Source organism: Trichomycterus rosablanca, chromosome 19 (assembly GCF_030014385.1).
Source record: "Trichomycterus rosablanca isolate fTriRos1 chromosome 19, fTriRos1.hap1, whole genome shotgun sequence".
Lineage (NCBI taxonomy): Eukaryota > Metazoa > Chordata > Actinopteri > Siluriformes > Trichomycteridae > Trichomycterus > Trichomycterus rosablanca.
The window spans coordinates 16,078,846-16,098,284 of record NC_086006.1 but is presented as its reverse complement, the minus strand read 5'-3'; the positions used below and the strand labels follow the sequence as shown (position 1 = coordinate 16,098,284).

The following is a 19,439-nucleotide window of genomic DNA, read 5'->3' as shown; positions in this document are numbered from 1 at the left end:
GGAGTTAAAGGATCTGCTGCTAACATCTTGGTGCCAGATACCACAGCACACCTTCAGGGGTCTAGTGGATTGTATGCCTCGATGGGTCAGGGCTGTTTTGGCAGCAAAAAGGGGACCAACACAATATTAGTCATAATGTTATGCCTGATTTAATTTCTTGACTCAAATGTTTTAAGACTTGCAATAGGCATTAAATGTTACAATCGTGCAAAGAGTGTAAAAGGCTAAACACAAGGGTTCACATACCTTTTCCTGTCTTGACGGTAGATGAAACTGATCAGAATTCCAGGTAATTCCAGATGGGTTAACAATATTCCTTCCTGCAAGAAAGACATTATATCGTGTTTATCTCAACCTTTAAACCTTTATTGTCCTTTATTATTACATAGACAAGACTGTAGAGTCCCTACAGGTGTGGTGGACTGAGATTAGATATAAAACACACACACACACACACACACACACACACACATACACCGATCAGCCATAACATTAAAACCACCTCCTTGTTTCTACACTCACTGTCCATTTTATCAGCTCCACTTACCATATAGACACACTTTGTAGTTCTACAGTTACTGACTGTAGTCCATCTGTTTCTCTGCATGCTTTGTTAGCCCCTTTCATGCTGTTCTTCAATGGTCAGGACCCCCACAGGACCCCACAGAGTATTATTTAGGTGGTGGATCATTATCAGCACTGAGAATGAGTGGATAAGACACAGCAATGCTGATGGAGTTTTTAAACACCTCACTGTCACTGCTGGACTGAGAATAGTCCACCAACCAAAAATATACCCAGCCAACAGCGCCCTGTAGGCAACGTCCTGTGACCACTGATGAAGGTCTAGAAGATGACCAACTCAAACAGCAGCAACAGATGAGCAATCGTCTCTGACTTTACATCTACAAGGTGGACCAAGTAGGTAGGAGTGTCTAATAGAGTGGACAGTGAGTGGACACGGTATTTAAAAACTCCAGCAGCGCTGCTGTGTCTGATCCACTCATACCAGCACAACACACAGTAACACACCACCACCATGTCAGTGTCACTGCAGTGCTGAGAATCATCCATCACCTGCTCTGTGGTGGTACTGTGGGGGTCCTGACCATTGAAGAACAGGGTGAAAGGGGGCTAACAAAGCATGCAGAGAAACAGCTGGACTACGGTCAGTAATTGTAGAACTACAAAGTGCTTCCTAATGGTAAGTAGAGCTGATAAAATGGACAGCGAGTGCAGCAACAAGAAGGTGGTTTTAATGTTATGGATGATCAGTGATCAGTATATATATATATACACACACATACATATACACACACACACACACACACAATTATCTCCTTAAATACTAAACAATCCTAAAAAATTGGGTTTTGATATGTATTTGTGGTAAAAACAGCACACCATAACCAGGTAAAATCAGAAAACACCACTAACTACCAAGCCCCGGACTGTTTTGTTTCAGGCTGGCTTCTAAGTCTGCCGCTGGCACTGATAAAAAAAATCAACTAGCGCTGGCACAACAGGGGCTCATTGACATAAGATCTGCTTTTCAGAGCGCTAGCAGCATGCTAATGACCTCTCTGATTAATAATGCATATAGAAGCCCCCATCGGATATGCCTAATTGCCCTGATTTCCAGCTCCCAGCAGAGAGAGGACTTAAAATGTAATCTATACCTACCGAGACAGCTACAGTTCACTATTAGCTAACACACAATGGGATGGACGGCTTCGGAGAGGACACAAGAATACAGATTACACACTGATGGGGTGTATTGCTGTTGTGTAATGAATTTAAACACGCGCACATGTGCACACACACATTAATTGCTATAAAACAATGTTGTAACGTCTAATGGAGACTTCTCTCTCTCTCTCTCTTTACTGAGCATCTTCAGACACGAATCATTCAATCACTTGGCAAAGCTAATAATAACCGATTCTATTTACAAACCCAATAGCAACAATTTTGGAACTTGATTAAAATACATATTAATATAACATTGTATTTCCCACAGGTTAACAGGAGAACAGATTTATATGTTATTTATTAGGATTTTAATGTCATGCTTTACACAATTTGGTTACATTCAATTTTAGGGATGTTGTAGCCTAGCGGACTGGACTAATAATCAAAAGGTTGCTGGTTCAAGCCCCACCACTGCCAGGTTGACTGTTGGGTCCTTGAGCAAGGCCCTTAACCCTTAATTGCTTAGACTGTATACTGTCACTGTACTGTAAGTCACTTTGGATAAAAGGGTCTGCTAAATGCTGAAAATGTAAATGTAGTATCTCTTTGTAGTTCTACAATTACTGACTGTAGTCCATCTGTTTCTCTACATGCTTTGTTAGCCCCCTTTCATGCTGTTCTTCAATGGTCAGGACTCTCCCAGGACCACTACAGAGCAGGTAATATTTAGGTGGTGGGTCATTCTCAGCACTGCAGTGACACTGACATGGTGGTGGTGTGTTAGTGTGTGTTGTGCTGGTACAAGTGGATAAGACACAGCAATACTGATGGAGTTTTTAAACACCTCACGGTCACTGCTGGAATGAGAATAGTCCACCAACCAAAAACATCCAGCCAACAGCGCCCTGTGGGCTGCGTCCTGTGATCACTGATGAAGGTCTAGAAGATGACCAATTCAAACAGCAGCAATAGATGAACGATCGTCTCTGACTTTACATCTACAAGGTGGGCCAACTAGGTAGGAGTGTCTAATATAGTGGACAGTGAGTGGACACGGTATGTAAAAACTCCAGTAGCGCTGCTGTGTCTGATCCACTCATACCAGCACAACACACACTAACACACCACCACCATGTCACTGCAGTGCTGAGAATGATCCACCACCTAAATAATACCTGCTCTGGGGTGGTCCTGTGGGGGTCCTGACCATTAAAGAACAGGGTGAAAGCAGGCTAAAAAAAGTATGTAGAGAAACAGATGGACTATATTAACATTGACATTCCAGTACATTCCAAATGTGTTCAATAGGGTTCAGATCCAGGTTTCATGCAGGCCACTGGAGTTCCTTCTAAATCTAGTGCACTTAAATACATGTCCCTGTTTACATTCTACAGGATGGCACTAAAAATGCTTTTTTGACAGTGAATGGCCAGAAAAAAGCACTTGTTTGTTGCCATTACCATAAGACCTGTGTGTTTACAGCACAAATAGAATTTACTGTGAAAAAGGGCAAATTGTGGAGGCCTTTCAAAGGCACCGACATCCAATATAAATTTTTAGAATCCGGAAAATTCTCTAATTATTTTGCCATCTGGCCTCTAGTTAATTGAACAGCCCATGTGTAAGCAGTATTGGATAAAGCAGAAGCATCAGAGGAGTCAGACACTGAGCCACTCAGGCGCCACGGAAACAAGATACACTTCTCTCCCTCTTACACACACACACACCAAGTGGGGGGTCAGACAAGCCTGACTTTTTCATACCGACCGCCCTGCAGGGAGAGTCTGCATATCCAAGCAACGTACACTAAATACATTAGTGCACCATCTACCATAACACGCACACGCGCACACACAAATCCGAGGGTGACATATCGCAAAGGGTTACATTTTTCGACAGGGAAAGCTGTGTGTTGACCTCATGAAAGATTGAGAGCACGAGGAAGCATTCTGCGCGAGGACAAATGAGACGTCTGAAAGCACCTGCTGCTCTGTCTGATCGCCCGCCACCCTGGCCTTTTCCGCTCTACGTTTTTTTCCCCATGTCCTATATTCATTTAACATGCCCTTCACTGACTTACACACAGAACAAGAAATCAAGAAATGGAAAGCAAAACGGGGACGGAATACATTAATAATTTTTGAGACGAAGTAAAATGTTAAGTACAGTATTTAAATTAAATAATGCCTTAGTATACTTTGCCATTATACTTTAAACATAAATCATTCACGCAATTGACATTACACGAAAATAGTGGTTTAATATGAGCTAGAATATACACTGATACCACCTCCTTGTTTCTACACTCACTGTCCATTTTATCAGCTCCACTTATCAAATAGAAGCACTTTGTAGTTCTACAATTACTGACTGCAGTCCATCTGTTTCTCTGCATGCTTTTTAGCCCCCTTTCATGCTGTTCTACAATGGTCAGGACTCTCCAAGGACCACCACAGAGTAGGTATTATTTGGGTAATGGATCATTCTCAGCATTTTTTAAACACCTCACTGTCACTAATGGACTGAGAATACAACAACCAAAAATATCCAGCCAACAGCGCCCCTTGGGCAGCGTCCTGTGACCACTGATGAAGGTCTAGAAGATGACCAACTCAAACAGCAGCAATAGATGAGCGATCGTCTCTGACTTTATATCTACAAGGTGGACCAACTAGGTAGGAGTGTCTAATAGAGTGGACAGTGAGTGGACACGGTATTTAAAAACTCCAGCAGCGCTGCTGTGTCTTATCCACTCATACCAGCACAACACACTGTGTAGTGGTCCTGGGAGAGTCCTGACCATTGAAGAACAGCATGAAAGTGGGCTAACAAAGCATGCAGAGAAACAGATGGACTACAGTCAGTAATTGTAGAACTACAAAGTGCTTCTATATGGTAAGTGGAGCTGTCAAAATGGATAGTGAATGTAGAAACAAGGAGATGGTTTTAATATATGTCATTGGCAATGTGCAGGCTGCCATAATTCTTGACATGACCTATTCTAACAGGACTAAAATCAAGGCAAAACACCTTATAATTACAACTTTACCAATTCCCTACTCATAAAATGAATTCTGTCTAAATATGCCTTTACTACATGCAGTCAGAATGCTCCAAGATATGCAAATGAAAGCATATAATGAGACATGTGATCTGAAGGTGAAGAAATGAACCTATATTTGAACATGTATATTTGTGTTCGCATATATCATACCAACACCTCCTGTCTCTGAAGGTGGCAAAACACTCAAAAGCATTACATTCCATTAATTAAATCATAAAGAATATACAGCATCACATCCAGCACCCTGAATTCTATTCCTCTGTAATGTTATAATAGCATCACTGTCCTGGTAAAGCTTTGGGAATTTGTGCCCATTCAGTAAAGTATGCATTTGTGAAGTCTGGCGTAGATGTTGGACGAGAATGTCTGTCTCACTTGGGTTAAAGTCAGGGCTCTGGGCAACCCACTGGAGTTCCACCCTATCTAACTTGTCAAAGAATTTTAATAGACCTGGCCATGATGCTAAAACAGGGGGTCCTAAAGCACTAAACGGCACAGCTTAAAAACAAAGCAAAATATGACATTACATACAACCCCAAATCAGAAAAAGTTGGGACAGCATGGAAAATGCAAATAATAAAAAACACAGAGTTTCTTACATTGACTTTGACTTTTATTTGATTGCAGACAGGATGAACCTGAGATATTTCATGTTTTATCTGCTCAACTTCATTTCATTTATTAATAAACCTCCATTCCTGCATTTCAGGCCTGCAACACATTCCAAAAAGTTGGGACAGTAAAACATTTACCACTTTGTAATGTTGCCATTCCTTTTCACCACACTTAAGACGTTTTGGCACCGAGGATACCAAGTGATTTAGTGTTTCAACTTTTATTTTGTCTCATTCTTCCTGCAAACACGTCTTAAGATGTGCAACAGTACGGGGGTCGTCGTTGTTGTATTTTTTGTTCCAGAATTCTCCACACATTCTCTATTGGGGACAGGTCAGGAGCATGTGGTTTTGCATTGTCTTGTTGAAAAATGCATGGATGTCCATGGAAAAGATGACGTCTTGAAGGCAGCATATGTTGCTCTAAGATCTCAATGTACTTTTCTGCATTAATGCTGCCATCACAGAAGTGTAAATGACCTTTGCCAAGGACACTGACACAGCCCCATACCATGACAGACCCTGGCTTTTGGATTTGTTGCTGATAACAGTCTGGATGGTCCTTTTCGTCTTTGGTCCGGAGCACAAGGCATCCATTTTTTCCAAAAAAATCGTCTGACCACAATACACGTTTCTACTGTGTGATGGTCCATCCCTCAGAGCCGAGAAAAGTCGACACCGCTTCTGGACATGGTTAACATAAGGCTTCTTTTTTTTTCCGAAGTAATCCCTCACCCATGTGGTTATATCAGCTATTGTTGAGTGGCGGTTCTTGATGCAGTGCCGTCTGAGGGATCAAAGATCACAGGCGTTCAGCTTAAGCTTGCACGCTTGGCCTTTACGAACTGAAATTCTTCCTGATTCCTTGAATTGTTTAATGATATTATGCACTGTAGAGGGAGAAATATGCAAATCCCTTCCAATCTTTCTTTGAGGTACATTGTTTTTAAACATTTCAATCATTTTCTCACACAAATCATGATTACAATCACCTGTTGACATCACCTGTTTGGAATCACACCATTATTTAGTTTTTTCACCTCATTACTAGCACGAAATTGCCCCAATTTGCTTTGGAATGTGTTGCAGGCCTGAAATGCAGGACTGGATGCTTATTAACAAATGAAATGAAGTTGAGCAGATAAAACATGAAATATTTTGGGTTCAAACTGTCTGCAATCAAATAAGTCAAAGTTAATATACATTTATAAGAAACACTGCATTTTTATTTTATTTGCATTGTCCATACTGTCCCAACTTTGTTTGATTTGGGGTTGTATAATAGATTTACATAGATACCACATGCATCCCTGTAACAGAGCTAATGTTTGTTTCATGGTATAACCATGTAAAAGTTGAGAGGAAAACAGACAGCCCCTACACTATTGTTTGACTGCTGCAATGTACAAACACCAGAAGCATTAGCTTGGTAAACAATTCAAACTGTTTGGTTTAAGTAATTGTACTTACAGGTTTTCATCAGGCATGCAGGCAGCTGTGCTGGGAGTCAAAGGACCCGAGCACTGATGCTTGATGGTATCTGAAGTCCTTGGACTGCACCATTTTGGAAATGTGCTATTTTTATTGCATGTGGGGGGTGTTAATTATCCTTTGTATGGTGTTCTTATATATTTGTGTAAGTGATGCTGTGTTATGGTAATTAATATGAAATTATGTATTAATGTAGTGATGTAATGTATTGGGGTTTATCCTAGACCAATGTATTTTTGATGATGGTGAACTTGTGGAAGTGCTGAGTTACCTATAGTTGGTTTTGTCCAATACCACAGAGTATTTAGGGAGCAGACTTTAGCCAATGTGGGGAAAAAGAGAGGTTAATGGTGGTGCTGTAGTTTGTTTTGGGTATATCTAATTTAGCTCTCCTGTAACAATCCCTTAAAATCTACACACAGTCAACCTTCTTCCTCCTTTGCTTACGTTCCTGCACATGCACAGTTTAATGGATTGAGTAACTGACAAATTCGAATGCTTGGGTGTCACAGTGGTCATTAAGGGAAGACTATCACTGCTAAGATGTGTGTTCGAATCCCAGCAGTGCTGTCGGTCAGCTGGACATTTACACAGAAATGATTGATGATTTTTTTTGTGGGGAATGGTTGCCGGTTCAAGCCCCACCTCTGCCAGGTTGCCACTGTTTGGGCCCTTGAGCAAGGCCCTTAACACTCAATTGCTTAGACTGTATACTGTCACAACTGTAAGTTGCTTTGGATAAAAGAGTCTGCTAAATGCCAAAAATGTAAATGGGAATGGCCAATGCCCTGTGATGAACCGTCGCCCTGTGAAGGGTATTTCTTTCTGGTGCTAAGCAACCCTAAACAGGAGAAGTTTCCCCTCCACATTTTGCTACATATTTTTACCACATTGCGAGAAAATGCAGTCTCTAAAAACCATGACCCACATGGTCTTGGGTATACAAGAATTCCATTGTCGGTGAACAGTATGTAGCTGAATCTAAATGCAAGTTAAAACTCAATTATCTAAAACTATACATCAACAATATTCAAACTGTTCTAGACTCAAGCTCATTTGAACTACTGTGAGCTGGAAGACTATCCCAATTGTTACCAATGCAAAGTTCCACCATGTGCCAATGGCATGGGTATGTTAAAAATTTGTAATGCCAAGACATTCTGCACCTGTTACAACAGTGTGGCTTTATATTAAGAGAGCAAGTGCTAGACTGGCCTGTCTGCAGTCCAGACCTTTTCTCCTATTATCTTCTAAGAGAAACATTTGAGACCAACATATGCGTCCATATAAAAGACGCCTTTTCAGGAACATCCTTGCTTCTCTCAGCAAGACAATGCCAAGCCACATTCTGCACCTTAAAATAATGTTGTAATAGTGTGGCTTCATATTAGGAGAGTGCAAGTGCTACACTGGCCTGTCTGCAGTCTAGATCGTTCTCCTAGTATAAATATATGAAGTACTATAAAGTGCAATATACCACAAAAAAAGACCACAGACTTTTAAGCAAATGAAGTGTTATACCTAGCAAGAATGGGAAATTATTAGCATCATTAACGCCCATATATATATATATTTTATATATTATTATTCTTTTTTTAATGCATTTTTTCCCCTTTTTCTCCCCCTTTAGCGCGTCGAATTGCCCAATTTGCATCTTTAAATGTGCTTTAAAAATAAAGTTGACTTGACTTGACTTGACATCCCCTCCGACACGTGAGCAGCAAGCCGTATGCATCTTGCCACCCACACATTGACGAGTGTGGCGCCACCTAGCGTTGCGTGCGGAGAGACACACCCTAAGAGCACTGCTTCCTCATCTCCGTGTAGGTGCCTCTAATCAGCCAGCAGAGTTCGTAACTGCACCATTCTGACAGAGAGAGACCCACTTCCGACCTTAGTCCCGCCCATCTGAACAACAGGCCAATCGTTGTTCAAGACGCCTTTTCAGGAACATCCTTGTTTGTCTCAGCAAGACAATGCCAAGCCACATTCTGTCCCTTAAAACAGTGTTACAACAGTGTGGCTTTGTATAAGGAGAGTGCAAGCGCTGGACTGGCCTGTCTGCAGTCCAGACCTTTCTCCAATTAAAAACATATGAAATACAATAAAAGACAACAGAGACCCCAGACTGTTAAGCAAATGGAGTGTTATACCTAGCAACAATAAGAAATCATTAGCATCATTAATGCTAAGAGTAACATTTGAGACCAACATATGCGTCCACATAAAAGACGATATTTTTAATAGTATGTAGATGTAGTGTTATACCTAGCTGTGGTAGCCTAGCGGGTTGAGCTTTGGGCTAGCAAGCGAAAGGTTGAGAGTTGAAATCCCAGCTCTGCCATTCAGCCACTATTGGGCCTATAAGCAAGGACCTTAAACCTCTCTGCTTTAGGGACGCCATACAATGGCTGTGGTCTGACCCCAGCTTCCAAATGAGCATGGATATGTGAACATTTAAGACACTTTCCCAGGAACATTCTTGCTTGTCTCAACAAGACAATGCCAAGCAACATTCTGCACCTTAAACAGTGTTACAACAGTGTGGCTTCATATTAGCAGAGTGCAAGTGCTACACTGGCCTGTCTGCAGTCCAGACCGTTCTCCTATTAAAAACATATGAAGCATTATGAAGCACAATATACAACAACAGAGACACTAGGCTCACCGCCACTGCTTGCTAATACTGGTTTCTGAACGCACACACACACACACACACACACACACACACACACACACACACACACACACACACACACACACAGGATTTGCTGATGAGGCAGGAGGTGACAGTAAAATGAAAGATGTGGCATTCAGAGGGGAGGGAAGGTGCTAAATCACAGCTAGTGCAGGCCGCTCGGGGAAGCTTATGGCTCAAGCTCTTGTCACAGGAACATAGTCAGTCATTGCCCCCTACCTAAAAAGCGGTCGCAGCAGGTGAACAAACATGCACGTACACACACTTACATGTAAACTGTCATTGAAAGGTGCATGGGGTAGAATTATAGCCATGGTGTTAACAAGGTAGCAACGGCAATTTGGTACAGGAGTTTACCATGTTTTCTGTGAGCAGATTAGATTGGGTTAAAGGACTGTTTAAGGTGTCAAAAACTAGCATGAAGAATGTTAACAAGCCATCTAATAGATCGCTCATTTACTGCTGCTGTTTAAATCAATCATCTTCTAGACCTTCATCACTGGTCACAGGACGCTGCCCACGGGGAGCTGTTGGCTGGATATTTTTGGTTGGTGGATTATTCTCAGTCCAGCAGTGACAGTGAGGTGTTTAAATATCCAGCAGCGCTGCTGTGTCTTATCCACTCATAGCAGCACAACACACACTAACACACCACCACCATGTCAGTGTCACTGCAGTGCTGAGAATGATTCAACACCCAAATAATACCTGCTCTGTAGTGGTCCTGGAAGAGTCCTGACCATTGAAGAACAGCATGAAAAAGGGCTAGCCAAGCATGCAGAGAAACAGATGGACTACAGTCAGTAATTGTAGAACTACAAAGTGCTTCTATATGGTAAGTGGAGCTGATAAAATGGACAGTGAGTGTAGAAACAAGGAGGTGGTTTTAATGTTATGACTGATCGGTGTATGATCAACAGTAAAATGAACAACCTAAATAAATATTACAACTGGTGTACTGTACTACTGGGGAGAAATTTCATTTACCAAGTGTGGTGGCAGAGATTTTTTTTGCCGTGATCGTATAGTAAGGACTCTATTATCTATTATTCTAAGTCTGAAGCACTGCTGGTGGCTACTGGAGCAGTGCTGGTGCATAACTAAGCACTAGACTAAACACTGAGAAAAAGGCGAGAACAAAGCGAGCCTCCCGACAAAATAATGCCTGTCACTCATGTAAACAGTGAGACGCACACCGGCTAGCGGACAATTACTTTTAAACAATTGCGCAGGACATTTGATTTAGCAGATTTTGTCTGTTAAATCCAAAATCCGTCAAATGGAGTTTCGTTAAATCAGGTTCCAGTGCAGTAAAGTTTGTCCCTTTGCTATTTATAAAACAATTGAAGTAATTGTTCTGATTATTAAAATTCTGTGTAATGTACTATGGCAGTTGTAGCCTAATGGTTAAGGTACTGAACCAGTAATCGAAAAGTTGCTGGTTCAAGGGTATTCCTGGTAAAAACAGATCCCGGTTTAAACAGATCCACTGTGACACTATAAACGTACGGACATTTATTGCTTATGGGGTCATATGTGGGGGGTCTTTTGTACTAATAAATGCTGTGGAATGGGGGTGACAAAATGTACAGAGCAACAAATGGGCTAGTGTCAGTAATTGAATATCTATGTAGGAGTTGTAGCTTATCAAATAGCAATTAAATGAACAATGGGGGCCAGAAGTCTAAGACCACAGGCTGCCTGCCGGCTAAGCTGAGCGGCCACATGAACAACGATTGGCCTGTTGTTCATACAGGGGTGGGATATTAAACCGGATAGGGACTCTCTCATAACTAATGCAATTACGACCGCTGCTGGCTGATTGGGGCGCCTGCACAGAGACGAGGAAAGAGTGCTGTCAGGGTGTGTCTCTCCGTACACAGTGCTGAGCTGCACTGCACTCGTCAAAGTGTAGGTGATAAAATGCATACAGCGTGGGGGCGTGGGTTAGCTTTGTTCTCCTCAATCAGAGCAGAGATTGGCATTGGTGGAGAGGAAGCATGACCCAATTGGGCAATTGGATGCGGTAAAAGGGAGAAAAAGGGGTTTTAAGAGTAAATATAAGAGTAAAACGGTTTATATTTAGCATTTTTCTTGAATTTAATACAAAATATTTTAACAAAATTACTATTTAAATAATAAAAATAATAATGGAAATAATGAACCTGCCAAAAATGGTTAATAAATAATGAATGGATATTTGCAAAAAGAACAAGAACTGAGAACGTATGTGTCTATTTTCTCCCTCCACATTTTGCTACATATTTTTACCACATTGCGAGAAAATGCGGTTCTCAGAAAAGCCAGCATGCAGTCACTGCTGGCACTCAGCCTCTGAAAAGCATGTTCCAAGTTCCTCTGCATGCTTTCTGCTCTACTTTATTATTGTAATCAATATTAGTCAACCGACTGAAATAGGGGCTCATAAAACCATTGGTCATTAACTCTCAAATTAATTAAAGGTCAAACGCAACAAACGCAAACTCCAACTGCTTAACACCAAGAAGGATATGAATCAAACTAAACCCGCGAATCCTGTGTACTAGTCAGAATCTTTGCCTTTCTGGGAGCGGTGCCTTGATTTTGAAGTCGTTCAAATCTGGTGCAGTTGTGGTTCTCTTAAGTCAAGTCAATTCTATTTGTATAGCGCTTTTTATAATAGACATTGTCTCAAAGCAACTTTACAGACTCCAGGACCAACAGACAAACCCCTGTTGAGCAAGCCGAGGGCGACAGTGGCAAGGAAAAACTCCCTTAAAAATACAGGAAGAAACCTTGAGAGGAACCAGACTCATCGTTAAATGAAAAGTTATAACTAGCAAAAAAGAAAATAATAAAAAATAATAATAATAATTTGAGTTCTTCATTATTCAGTCCAGTTTGTAAGTCCACAGTCAGTTCTTGACATTTTTTTGTTTCCATCAAATCTAGCAGGAGCAGCATTGTTAGCACGGCAGTCTCGACAACCTCATGTGGATAAACAGGTTTCTGTCAGAACCACCTCAGAGTAAATCAACATAAAATGTAGTTGAAGTATAATATCATAAAGAGTAAAATGTCAGTTCTGCAGAGAGTAGCATTAGACTCCGGCACCCCTAATTATTATAGCATAACTAAAAGGGAGAGCGAGCAGGTAACAGTCATGAAGGCTTTCACAGGACATCAGAGGCCACCGTCAACAGACCTGAGTGATCGGACAAGAGGGGCAGAACGACATCAACCCAACATCCCTGATCACCACAAGTTTCTATGACGTAGAACCCCCAAGCTCTGGGGCAGGCAGCTCCGGTCCAGGGGCCAGAGATCAGGCACAGCCAGAAGCCAAATCTGACAAACATGAGAGCACCAGACTGCCCCGACCCCAGACCTTCAGGACCGGAGCCACACACCCCTAGTTTGGAAACACTAATCAAAAGTCTGAGTAAATAAATAGACTTGAACATTGAGACTGTGTCCGAATCCCAAACAGAGTCGGGGAGATTATTCCAAAGTTGTGGAGCTTTGTAAGAAACTGCTCTTCCACCAGCTGTGATCTTCTTAAGCAAGCCATATTCATCTCCCTCAGGATACTATATAATAAGCTTTTTAAAAATGTCAATAAGTCATATCCTTAGTATAAACCCCATTTCTGAATAAGCTGAGACACAGACTAATGTTAATTCTTATAAAATTGATTATATATACCTTTAACAATGGAGAAAAGAAAAAAAAAAAACACAAGGAGGGGTGTCTACATACTTTTGGATGTACAGAATATGGTATCACACTTCAACTATTGTACCTTTGTTGTGATTGAGGAGGATGTTTTAGGTCACATCCATGAAATCAGCCATGATGGCATGAGTAAACACACCCACACACACACTCTCACACACACACACACACACACACACACACACACACACACACACACACAATAATGGACTGTGGACTTTCTTTGAAGTGCTTTTCTGGTCTTTTTTTTCCTTTTTTCTGCCTGTCATTCCATTATTTCATTTTTTCTCTCTCACTCTTCCCTGGCACAAAAGCAAAGCTGGGTAGTTGGACTGTTCTGAGAGAAGATGAAAAGGTAAATCTGGACTGAGAGAAGTTTGTCCAAGTTCTCCAAATGATCTGCTGATTTTTTTCCTTTACGATTTTCCTATGAACACTGTTCATCTATCCATATGTATATGCTTCTCTTCTTCTAATTAATCATAACAGTTATTCATCCATCCAGAAGTTTATTGTTTAATACATCTATTCATCCCTTCATCCACCAACCTATTAGTTACTGATCATGTGGGTTAACCCACTCATTGGTCAACCCACACATTTATGCATCCATCCATCCATCCATCCATCAAAATTCCCTTTATCCATCACCTGCTCTATCTATCTGTCGGTCGGTCAGTCCGTCCGTCCGTCCGTCGGTCTGTCTGTTCATCCATCAAAATGTCCTTTATCCATCACTTTCTATCCATCCATCCATCCACCCACCCACCCTTCCATCCATCCAAACATCCACCCACCCACACTTCCATCCATCTAAATGTCCTTCATCCATTACTTTCCTTCCTTCCATCCTACCATCAGTCTGTTCATCCATCCAAATGCCCTTTATCCATCGCCTTCTCTATCCATCCATCCATCCGTCTGTTCATCCATCCAAATGCCCTTTGTTCATCGCCTTCTCTATCCATCCATCCATCCATCCATCCAAATGTCTTTTACCTTCCTTCCTTCCTTCCTTCCTCCCTCCCTCCCTCCCTCCTTCCTTCCTTCCCTCCTTCCTTCCTTCCCTCCTTCCTTCCTATCCATCCATCCATCCATCCATCCATCCATCCAAATGTCCTTTATCCATCACTTTCCATCCATCCCCCTTTCTTCCTTCCTTCCCTTTTTCCTGCCTTCCTTCCTTCCATCTAAATGTCCTTTATCCATCACTTTCCATTCATCCATCCATCTATCCATCCATCTAAATGTCCTTTATCCATCACTTTCCATTCATCCATCCATCTAAATGTCCTTTATCCATCACTTTCCATTCATCCATCCATCTATCCATCCAAATGTCCTTTATCCATCACTTTTCATTCATCCATCCATCTAAATGTCCTTTATCCATCACTTACTTTCCATCCATCCATCCATCCATCCATCTAAATGTCCTTTATCCATCACTTTCCTTGCTTCCTTCCTTCCGTCCGTCCATCCGTCCGTCCATATGTCCTTTATTCATCACTTTCTCTCTCACTCTCTCTCATTCTCTCCCTTACTATCCATCTATCCATCCATCCATCCATGCTTTAGAAGATGAATGAAACATCTTATAGAACACGCTGAATTTGCAGCTTTTGCACAAATATTCATGTGTATGTGAGTGTGGGTGTGTTAGAGAAAGGAAATACATAATGGAAAAAAATGTAAGCACAGAATATCAGTGTCACTGAAACTGAAACTCTATGTACAAGTCTGATTTTGTTGACATGCAGTCAGAGATCCACTGAGCTTGTGTTTCAAATCTAAAAGAAGCTAGTGTTCATTTTTCTTTACCAGGCTTCTAGAATGTGCAGCTGATATGGACCAATGTGGGTTGAGTAGTGTTATGCATTAAATAGAATTCTGACCAGTAGCTGTGGCTTATCTTGTCATATGAGAGGATGGAAAGATAACATGAGGAAAAGAGAAAACAAAGCCAGAGAGGGAATATGGGTAAAAGCAGATGCGGCCAAACATCTCCTGATTTAATCATCAATGCAATAAGAGCTGTCAGACACACTTACGCACACATGCAGAGATTTTATTTCTGAACAGCATGAACTGAACCGCATACCAATTTATCTGCCTTATTAGTTATCAACATATTATATCTCACACTCAAGCATGAGATTACATATGGTTAGAGTTCTGTGATGTGCTGTTACTGGATACACATAGAGTATTTAGCAGACATCCAAAGCGACAACTGTGACCCAGCACAATCTAAATAATTAAGAGTTTGGGGCCCTGCCCAAGGGTGACAATTTGAATATGGTGTGGTTTAAAGCAGCAACCTTTTGACCACTTTACCAGAAGCTAACACTGACCACTGAGCTACCAATGCCATCCATCCATATGTTCTTTAATCATCACCTTCTCTATCTATCTATCTATCTATCTATCTATCTATCTATCTATCTATCTATCTATCTATCTATCTATCTATCTATCTATCTATCTATCTATCTATCTATCTATCTATCTATCTATCTATCTAATCTATCTATCTATCTATGAAAAAGCCTTTTCTGTCATCTAACCACAACCATAATTGTATCGATTTTGCTTAATTCTGCTGGAACTGGAACTATGCTTAATGGTATAATTGAGCTTTTCGGCAAATGAAACTAAAGGTGGTTTTAGTGTAAACACAAGAATGAGCACAGTGGAAAGCACTAGATGCCCACTTAATAGTGGTCTGTTATGTTGTGAGGCTGTTGTTCCTTCAAATGTCAATTGAAGTTTGGAAAGTGTTTGCATATTTCTCCCTCTACAGTGCATAATATCATTAAATGACTCAAGGAATCTGGAGGAATTTCAGTGCGTAAAGGCCAAGGGCGCTAGCTTAAGCTGAACGCCCGTGATCTTCCATCCCTCAGACGGCACTGCATCAAGAACCGCCACTCAATAATAGCTGATTTAACCACATGGGAGAGGGATTACATTGACAAACTTTTGTCAAGCACTACAAAACAGAGTTACATGCACAAATGCTACTTAAAACTTTACTGTGCAAAAAAAGAAGCCTTATGTTAACCATGTCCAAAAGCGGCGTCAACTTCTCTGGGCTCGGAGGCATCTAGGATGGACCATCGTGTGATACAGTGAAAACGTGTATTGTGGTCAGATGAATCAGCATTCCAGGTCTATTTTTGGAAACAGTATGCTCCGGACCAAAGACGAAAATGACCATCCAGACTGTTATCAGCAACAAGTCCAAATGTCAGGGTGTGTCATGGTATGGGGCTGTGGCAAAGGTCATTTACACTTCTGTGATGGCAGCATTAATGCAGAAAAGTACATTGAGATCTTAGAGCAACATATGCTGTCTTCCAGGGACGTCCATGCATTTTTTAACAAGACGATGCAAAACCACCTGCTGCACACATTACAAAGGCATGGCTGCGGAAGAAGAGGGTACGGGTACTGGGGACTGGCCTGGCTGCAGTCCTGACCTGTCCCCAATAGAGAATGTGTGGAGAATTTTAAAAAGAAAAATGCGACAACGACGACCCTGTACTGTAGCACATCTTAAGACATCACTTGGTATCTTTGATGTGTATAAAACCCGTGGGACAAGCTAAAGAGAAGGGTGCATAAGATTGGAACTAAGACACTGGTCAATCTGGAGAGATTCCGAAAAGATCAATGGTCTTACATTCCCTGCTGGTATTCTTCAACCTTGTAAAATGTTATAGAAAAAGACTAAGTGCTGTTTTATTGACAAAGAGAGGTTGTACACAATGTTCAAAGCAGGATGCTTAACATTGTGGCACATGTGGTTTTGTTAAGCTACAATGATAATCCTTTTACTCCTTTTTCCAGGCGTGTCAATAATTTTGGAGGGGTTGTATTTTTAAAAAATCATCTTGTGCAGTAGTACTCCCTCCAGGCTGTCTATTTAAGTCCACATTGTGCAAATATAGAACAGGTCTTCTTTCTGGAGTCTTTTACATACTGACACAGATACACACAAATACCCAGATACCCCATACTCTCTCGTGGATCAGGTAGCAGCACATTACCTGAAAAATAATGCCTCGCTCTGATGGAGTGGACGCTGTAATTACACAGCTGTCAAGAAAACAGAGGTAAAAGGCACAGAGTCAAGAAGAGAGAGCGCGGAAGGAAGAACACACAGAAGACAGAGTAATAATAGAACTGACACTTCTGATTAAGATTGTAGAAGGAGAGAGTGAACATTCAGAATGCAACTCATCAGTAAATCCCACTTTTTCAGTGTTTTGTACATATAGCAGAATCCTTAACCCAATGTGACTTATTGAGGGTTAAGGTCCTTGTTTAGGAGCCCAGCAGTGACAACTTGGGCAGTCCAGTACCCCAACCACTTAAATTACTACTTATTTTTGTTAATATTATTTGTGAGCATATTGTTCATTTATTTATTTTCACTAACCAGTGTGTTCTGGGGTTTCATGGTGGGTAGCACTGTCACCTCACAGCAAGAAGGCCCTGGGTTCGATCCCCATGCGGGTCTGTCCGGGTCCTTTCTGTGTGGAGTTTGCATGTTCTCCCCATGTCTGCGTGGGTTTCATCCAGGAGCTCTGGTTTCCTCCCACAGTCCAAAAACATGTAGTCAGGTTAATTGGAGACATTGAACTGCCCTATAGGTGAATGGGTGTGTGTATGGGTGTGTGTCTGCCCTGCGATGGACTGGCACCCTGTCCAGGGTGTTACTGTGTGCCTTGCGCCCATTGAAAAGCTGGGATAGGCTCGAGCACATCGACCCTAATTGGATAAGCGGTTAAGAAAGTGAGTGAGTGAGTTTGTTCTGGTCAGAATCATGGTGGGTCTGGTGCCACCCAGAATTACAGAAATACACTGACAACCGATCACATGGCCCCACACAAAAACATTTCGAGCAACCACTATATATCCATTATAGAATTAATATTCTAGATTAAATTAATACACATTGACTGAGGATCACAGATTAAACCCACATTACTGTTTGGTACCCACTCCACCAGCAGCAACATTGAGAAACCAGTAAATCATGCTATACAATCATTCAGATAACAAGAGCTCAAGAGCCACCTCTGATTGGTCCCAAAGCTCATATTTAGTCAGCCTTGTCAGTTTTAGACATAGTATTTATTTATTTATTAGGATTTTAATGTCATGTTTTACACTTTGGTTACATTCATGACAGGACACATAGTTACTGATTACACAAGATTCATCAGTTCAAGTATTTTAATGTATAACAGTCACAGACAATTTTTTATCTCTAATTCACCTCACCTGCATGTCTTTGGACTGTGGGAGGAAACCGAAGCTCCCACCCAGACACGGGGGGAACATGCAAAATCCACACAGAAAGGACCCGGACCACCCCACCTGGGAATCGAGCCCAGGACCTTCTTACTGTTAGGCGACAGTGCTACCCACCGCCTAGAGAAAGTTTCCAACATTAAAACAAGCACAGAAAAACATGAAGTGTTTGGGATTCAGGATGTTATATAAAGAATTCATGTAGTTCACCGAGTAACAGTTTGTAGCAGAAATTCTACACCAGGGTCCATTTTCATAATGCAGTGCTTACTCAGAGGCATGATGATTCAGCTTTTGCTGCCAATAAATGCCTGACACAGTGTTTTATGTCAGTGAGGATTCCACAGGGTAATAAATGCAAAAAATGTATGTACTCAGAAGAGGAACAGCTTACCATAAGAATAATCTGAATATATACTAGAATATTATTATAAATAGATCAACATGACTCAATGCTTATTAGATGTTACTAAAGTATAAGAAATGTAACTTGAATGTTTGACTAAATATACTTTGAGTAGAAAGGACTCAAATGACTTTTCATATATTTCCAGGGAAGAGCCAGAATATCTTAAAAACTCTTTTAAATGGGAATGAATTATTCAAAAATAATTCAATACATTTAACATAGGAGACTGAGGAAATAAGCTTTTAATTCCAAATTATTTTAATACAACCCCAAAATGCAGTGTTCCTTACATTTACTTTGACTTTTATTTGATTGCAGACATGAGAAAATGATTGAAATGACCTCAAAAACAGATTGGAAAGGATTAGCATATTTCTTCCGCTACAGTGCATAATATCATTAAACCATTCAAGGAATCAGGAGGAATTTCAGTGC

The 19,439-nt window shown here is 41.1% G+C and overlaps 1 long non-coding RNA gene across 1 annotated transcript in view; it reads right to left on the bottom strand.

Moving 5' to 3' along the window:
- Positions 1–251: 251 nt before the first annotated feature.
- LOC134333102 (uncharacterized) overlaps positions 252–19,439 on the bottom strand; it is a 131,775-nt gene continuing 112,587 nt past the window's right edge. The window contains exon 4 of the long non-coding RNA XR_010015339.1: positions 252–320. This is a non-coding gene — a long non-coding RNA (uncharacterized LOC134333102). The remainder of the gene's footprint in view (positions 321–19,439) is intronic.